The 6,515-nt window shown below is 41.8% G+C and overlaps 1 pseudogene; it reads left to right on the plus strand.

The window, feature by feature from the left end:
* The first annotated feature begins 711 nt into the window (after nucleotides 1-711).
* LOC147885764 (ent-kaurene oxidase 2-like) lies at nucleotides 712-2,421 on the plus strand (annotated as a pseudogene).
* Nucleotides 2,422-6,515: the final 4,094 nt, after the last annotated feature.

Below are 6,515 nucleotides of genomic sequence, written 5' to 3' on the forward strand. Positions count from 1 at the left end.
ATGCTTTGAATGTGTGATTCTTCCACTTCTTGGATCTCGACGCAAAAAAATATGCGAAAGAGACTTTGACATTCTGGTGCTCCATGCACTGCATAAATCAACGACGGAAGGCGGGCGACCTGTTGTGATCAATATCAGCTTGACTGATAGCATGGAGACTAGACTTGCTCTATTAACGTTATTCCATGAGATCTCTGCCCCCCTCTCTCCTCATTCGCAGCTCATTGCTTTTCGGTCGATCTTTTTGTTCTTCGCCAGCACCACAGTCGTCTCCAAGAAACGTCCTTCGCCAGGTTCTTTCCCTCCTTTATTTCTCGTATTTTATGTGTGTGACGTTCTTTCCCCCCCGTCATTTTCTCTCGTGTTTTGTGTGTGTGAGAGAGAGGAGTGCAACTCGCTATATTTTCACTTATCTTTGCTTCGTTTCCCACTCATGTATGTGTGTGTATGTGTGTTGTGAGTGAGAGAGAGAGAAGTACTACTATGCGATATGCTCATTTATATTTGCTTCGTTTGCCATCTTAGTACATGCGTGTGAATGTGTGTGTGAGAGAGAGACACGACTGCGACTCTTATATTTACTTCGTTTGCCAACTTTGGACATGCGTGTGAATGCGTGTGTGTGAGAGAGAGAGAGACACGAGTCTGTGTTTCTTGTATGCTCACTTATACTTGCTTCCCCGGCACCTCTTTTCGTATTGTCTTTGACCTCCAGCCGTTCCAGGCCTTCTCATTCTCGGGAACCTCCTGCAGCTCCGAGTCAAAAACCCCTACAAAACGTTCGACTCGGTGCAGACACGCTTGTCATCATCAATTCCTCCAAACTCGCCGAAGAGGTCTGGACGTTTCTCCCTCAATCACCACGTAATTGCTGATTATATTTCGTTCCTTAGTTATTCTCATGGATGCATATCTCTTACCTACGTGTTCCCTGTGCGTAGACCCTTATTACCAAACATGATTCGATCTCTTCCAAGAAGATGTCCAAGGCTTTTGACATTCTTACCAAGCACAAGCAGATAGTTGCAGTGTCTGACTACACGGACGAATACCGGATGCTCAAGAGGGTGCTTGTCAACAATCTTCTTGGCCAAATCCCACAGGTGAACTCGTACTCGCACAGTCGCTCTGTTCCTTGCAGCAGTTCCGTAAAAGAATCAGACTTTCGCCTTTGTTGCTTGGCCCTCGAATTTTCCGCGGGATTTTACAGCATCTTTTGCTCATTTTCTACAAAAGAAGACTCAGGAACTACGCAGAACCCTGTCAAAGAAATTCCTTCAAGGAATATACAAGGAGATCCAGGCGTCCCCTGGAACAATCGGTTGTTTGAACATCAGAGAGCATGTCAAGAAGGCATTGTTCCCATTTGCAATGTACCAGGTAAATGTCTGAAGGCATTATGTGTAAATCGTTGAAGCTTCAGATGTCCGAAAAGATTGTAATATAAGAGCTCCTTTTTATCCTGCGAGTCTTGGGACGGGATCCTGAATCTGTATTTGTAAAGGGGATGGGGCGGCATGTTTCAAGATGGGAGATATACGAGATTCTCGTCGTAGACATTATGAAAACAACTCTAGCAGTCGATTGGAGAGACTTCTTCCCAGCCCTGAAATGGATTCCTAACAAGGCATGGGAACATACAGTAAACACAGTCGAACAAAAACGCACAGCGGTGCTCCGCGCTCTGATCGAAGAGGAGAGGGACCTGTTAGATAAAGGGAAGGTAATGCACAGGGATGGATCCTTGATGGTGGGATTTTGGTGACGTATTTTGAACTTTGCAACTTTGCTTGATGCATTGCAGAAGCCAGATTGTTTTCTCGACACATTACTGACGCAGTATGCCGATCTCACTGAAACGCAACGGGAAATGCTACTGTGGGAGCCGATTATCGGAAGCACAGACACGTCTCTTGGAGTGGGCTGTGTTCGAACTTGCTCAGAGACCAGACGTGCAGGTAATTAACAAGCTACGTATATTCGGATTGTCGAGGTGGTAATGAAATCAATTTTGTCAAAAACATTTTTCTTAACACCCACAAAAATATTGTCTAAAATTTAAAGGTATACAACATTCTATTTAAAAACTTAATTTCCAAAATTTGTCATCTCTTATCTCTTATATCTCTTACGGCGGTAAATCCCGTAAGTGAGAGGAGGGAGGCTCGCAGGAGGTCCGGTGAGAGGAGGGAGGCTCGCGGGAGGAGTGGAGGCATCTAAACCAAGGAGGTTGCATCCCGTACGTGTGAGGAGAGAGGCTCGGGGATAAAAGCAGAGGTCTGGCGAGTGGCGACCACGCAGAACGGGGCAGTGGCACAGCGTCAGCAAGGACTGGTAGAGGCAGTGTCTGGTAGAGGCAGCAGACTGCCAGACACTGCACGGACTAGAGTGGGGGCGATGGAAAGTGGGGGCGATGGCTAGAGAAAATGGGGCGACGGCTGGGGTAACTCTGGCTGCACACGTGGCTCCATGCGAAGGGCCATCAACGAGGGACATGCAGTCTTCCAGAGCCATCGCGTCAGCGTGCAAAGGCTGCAGTGCAGCGTGCACCGCGCGCGCGAAAATCGATGCATGGCAGAGGCAGACTACCAGACACTACGCAGACCAGAGTGGGGGTAGACTAGAGGGGGCATGATGTGAACTTCGAGAGCAACACCAGGTGGCATGGCGGCATGAAAGATAGGGAAGCTCCGAGTTACCACATGGCATGGCCCAGTGTGGGAGTAGAGAGACATCATGGAGGCAGTGCACAGAGGGTGCACGGATCGGTATCATTCATGAGGACAGGGTTGGCGGCTGTTGTAGGTGCACTATGCTGTAAATGCATGGCGGCGAGGTTTTGAACGACTGCGCGACGTGCCAACCCACCTGGGCACCCGCCTTCTCTCCAGAGTCGCCTCTCACTCCAGCCTCCTCCACTTTCACCGCCCCTGCTCCAACCTCCTCCAAATTCCCCATCTGACGGCGTTTTGACTCCTGCCTCCCCTCCGTTCTAACTCTGATTTGCCTCCCCTTCGTTTCACCTCGTGCCTGACAACACGCGCGCCACCTCTGTTCTTCCAACACCTACCTACCCTCTGTTCTTCCAACACCTGCATGACAGTGATCGTCCCCTTTCACATCTTGACAGATTTCTGGAGTCTCTTGACATCTTGACAAACGGAATCTTGGTTGGAGCGGACGGAATCAATCAAGCTCTCCTATGTTCCATTGGAAAAAAGGCATAGTCTTTCTTTTTACATCACTGCATGCTCTCTCTCCCTCTCTCTCTTACTCTCTACGTTTTTAGGATAATTTTTTAGGATAAAAACTCTCTCTCTCACTCTCTACATTTTTATCCCTATCTCTCTCTCTCTACGTTTTGAGGGAGAGCAAAACGTAGAGAGAGAGAGATAGGGATAAAAACATAGAGAGAGAGAGAGAGATCTACGTTTGGTCTCTCTCTCTACGTTTTTATCCCTAGAGAAAAATGGAGAGAGAGAGAGAGAGAGAGAGAGAGAGGGGGGGGGATAGGGACAAAAACATAGAGAGAGAGAGAGATAGGGATAAAAATGTAGAGAGAGAGAGAGAGGGATAAAAACCTAGAGAGTAAGAGAGAGAGAGAGAGAGAGAGAGAGAGATTTTGATTTTAATATGTTTTTAATTAAAATGAGAAAATTTATGGCACTTTTAGATACTAATATTTTTAGCATAATATAAACATGTCTTGAATGTGGACAGAGAGAGAGAGAGAGAGAGAGAGAGAGAGAGAGAGAGAGTGAAAGAGAGAGAGAGAGAGAGAGAGAGAGAGAGAGAGAGAGAGAGATTTTAATATGTTTAACGTTTTAATAGCATTTTTTAGCATGTTAAAACATCTATGGCACTTTTTAGATACTAATATTTTTAACGCTTTAATATTTTATAAAAATTTTAAATACATTTTATGATCATCTTAGTTCCATGATCATTTAACATAATAATATTATAATATGTTTTTAAGATAATAAATTTAATCTAAAATAGAAATTTATTATGTTTTTAAGATACTATTTTTAAAGATGTTTTGAATGAAGCAATTAATATTTCTAATGTTTTGAAAAAATGTTTCAAGATGATTTTAATAATATATTTATATACGATTTTACCATGTTAGAAACATTTATGGCATTTTGAGATACTAATATTTTCAACATTTTAATAATATATTTTTATAATTATTTTAAATATAATTTATGACCATATTAGTTCCATAATCATTTAACATAATAATATTATAGTATGTTTTTAAGATACTATTTTTAAATATGTTTTTAATGAATCAATTTGATAATAATAATTAATATCAATGATGTTTCAACATGTCTCTCTCTCTCTCTCTCTCTCTCTCTCTCCACAGTCAAGAACATGTTTTGTGGACATGTTCTTGACTGTGGAGAGAGAGAGAGAGAGAGAGAGAGAGAGAGAGAGAGAGAGAGAGATTTTAATATGTTTTTAAAACAAAAACATTTATGGCATTGAGATGTATAGTAAAATCGAATGTTTTTAAGATACTATTTTTTAGGATGTTTGCTCTCTCTCTCTCTCTCTCTCTCTCTCTCTCTCTCTCCACAGTCAAGAACATGTCCACATATTATGGACATGTTCTTGACTGTGGAGAGAGAGAGAGAGAGAGAGAGAGAGAGAGAGAGAAAGAGAGAGAGAGATTTTAATATGTTTTTAAAATAAAAACATTTATGGCATTGAGATGTATAGTAAAATCGAATGTTTTTAAGATACTATTTTTTAGGATGTTTTTAATGAAGCAATTTAATAATAATTATTTTTTTTTTAATGTTATGAAAACATGTTTTAAGATGAAATTTAAGACATTTTTTATGATAATATGCTAGGCCGCTCCTATTGATAGCTACCCAGGTGAAGTGCCAGCTCTCCCTCGAGCAGACGGAATCTTGCCTCGAGTGGACGGAATCGATCGAGCTCTCCTTGGGAACAAGGCATAGTCTTTTTTTTAGCATGCTCTCTCTCTCTCTCTCTCTCTCTCTCTCTCTCTCTCTCTCTCCACATTCAAAAACATGTTCTTGAATGTGGAGAGAGAGAGAGAGGGAGAGATTTAGATTTTAATATGTTTTTAGATACTAATACTTTTAACGTCTTTTTTTTAGCATGCTCTCTAGATTTTAATATGTTTTTAAAACAAAAACAGTTATGGAATTTTTAGATAATAATATTTTTAACGGTTTTTTTTTGGCATGGTATCTAGATTTTCGGGGGGAGAGGAGGGGGGGGAGGGATGTATGTTTAACATATTGCCATATCTTTTAAAAAATGCATGAAATGGGCAATAATGATCGACATTTCTTATACTTTATAAGGACAAACCTTCATTGAGAATGTGTTATAATGTAGGGCAATAGGTTAGGGGCTAATGGTGAGAAAAATAAGGTATATTCCTGAGATATTCCTTGAGGCAGTAAATCCCATACGGGCAAGAAGGGAGGTTCGTGGAGGTTCAGTCGAACATTCTAGAGGTTTGGGGGAGGAGGAGGGAGGTTTAGGGGAGAGAGGGGGCTTGGGGAGGGAGTTTCGTGGTAATTAAATTTAAATGCTATGAAAGATGGAGTGGTGCTATGAAAGAATGTTTTTAAAACAAAAACATTTATGGCATTTTTAGATACTAATATTTATATATAGAGACGTCGGAGAGAGAGAGAGAGAGAGAGAGAGAGAGGTGATGGTGAGTAGAGGTGATGGAGAGTTTGGGAGTAGGTACACCACAGGGAGAAACCAAAAAAAGAATCATTTATTTCGGGGGAGAGGAGGGGGGGAGGGATATATGGTTGACATATTGCCATATCTTTAAAAAAATGCATGAAATGGGCAATAATGATCCACATTTCTTATACTTTATAAGGGCAAGCCTTCATTGAGAATGTGTTATAATGGAGGGCAATAGGTTAGGGGCTAATGATGAGAAATAATAAGGTATATTCCTTGAGAGAGAGAGAGAGACACATCATAGACCCCATGTGCACACTAAAACATGCCCAAAGGCCCAACACACATATATGTGTAGACACACCATGCCATATTCAGACACATAGGCACATACAAACATAGTTGTTCGTTATAATAATATATAGAGACGCGGGAGGGAGGGAGAGAGAGAGAGAGAGAGGTGATGGTGAGTAGAGGTGATGGAGAGTTAGGGAATAGCTGCATCACAAGGAGAAACCAAAAAGAGAAGCATTTATTTTGGGGGGAGAGGAGGGGGGGGAGGGATGTATGTTTGACATATTGCCATATCTTTAAACAAATGCATGAAATGGGCAATAATGATCGACATTTCTTATACTTTATAAGGATGAGATAAGGACAAACCTTCATTGAGAATGTGTTATAATGTAGGGCAATAGGTTAGGGGCTAATGGTGAGAAATAATAAGGTATATTCGTTGAGGCAATAAATCCCATACGGGGGCAAAAAGGGAGGTTCATGGAGGTCTGGTCGAGCATTTATTTCGGGGCGAGAGGAGGGGG

Source organism: Dipteris shenzhenensis, chromosome 25, assembly GCF_047967505.1.
Source record: "Dipteris shenzhenensis isolate YYH24624 ecotype China chromosome 25, Dip_SZ_1.0, whole genome shotgun sequence".
NCBI classification, from domain to species: domain Eukaryota; kingdom Viridiplantae; phylum Streptophyta; class Polypodiopsida; order Gleicheniales; family Dipteridaceae; genus Dipteris; species Dipteris shenzhenensis.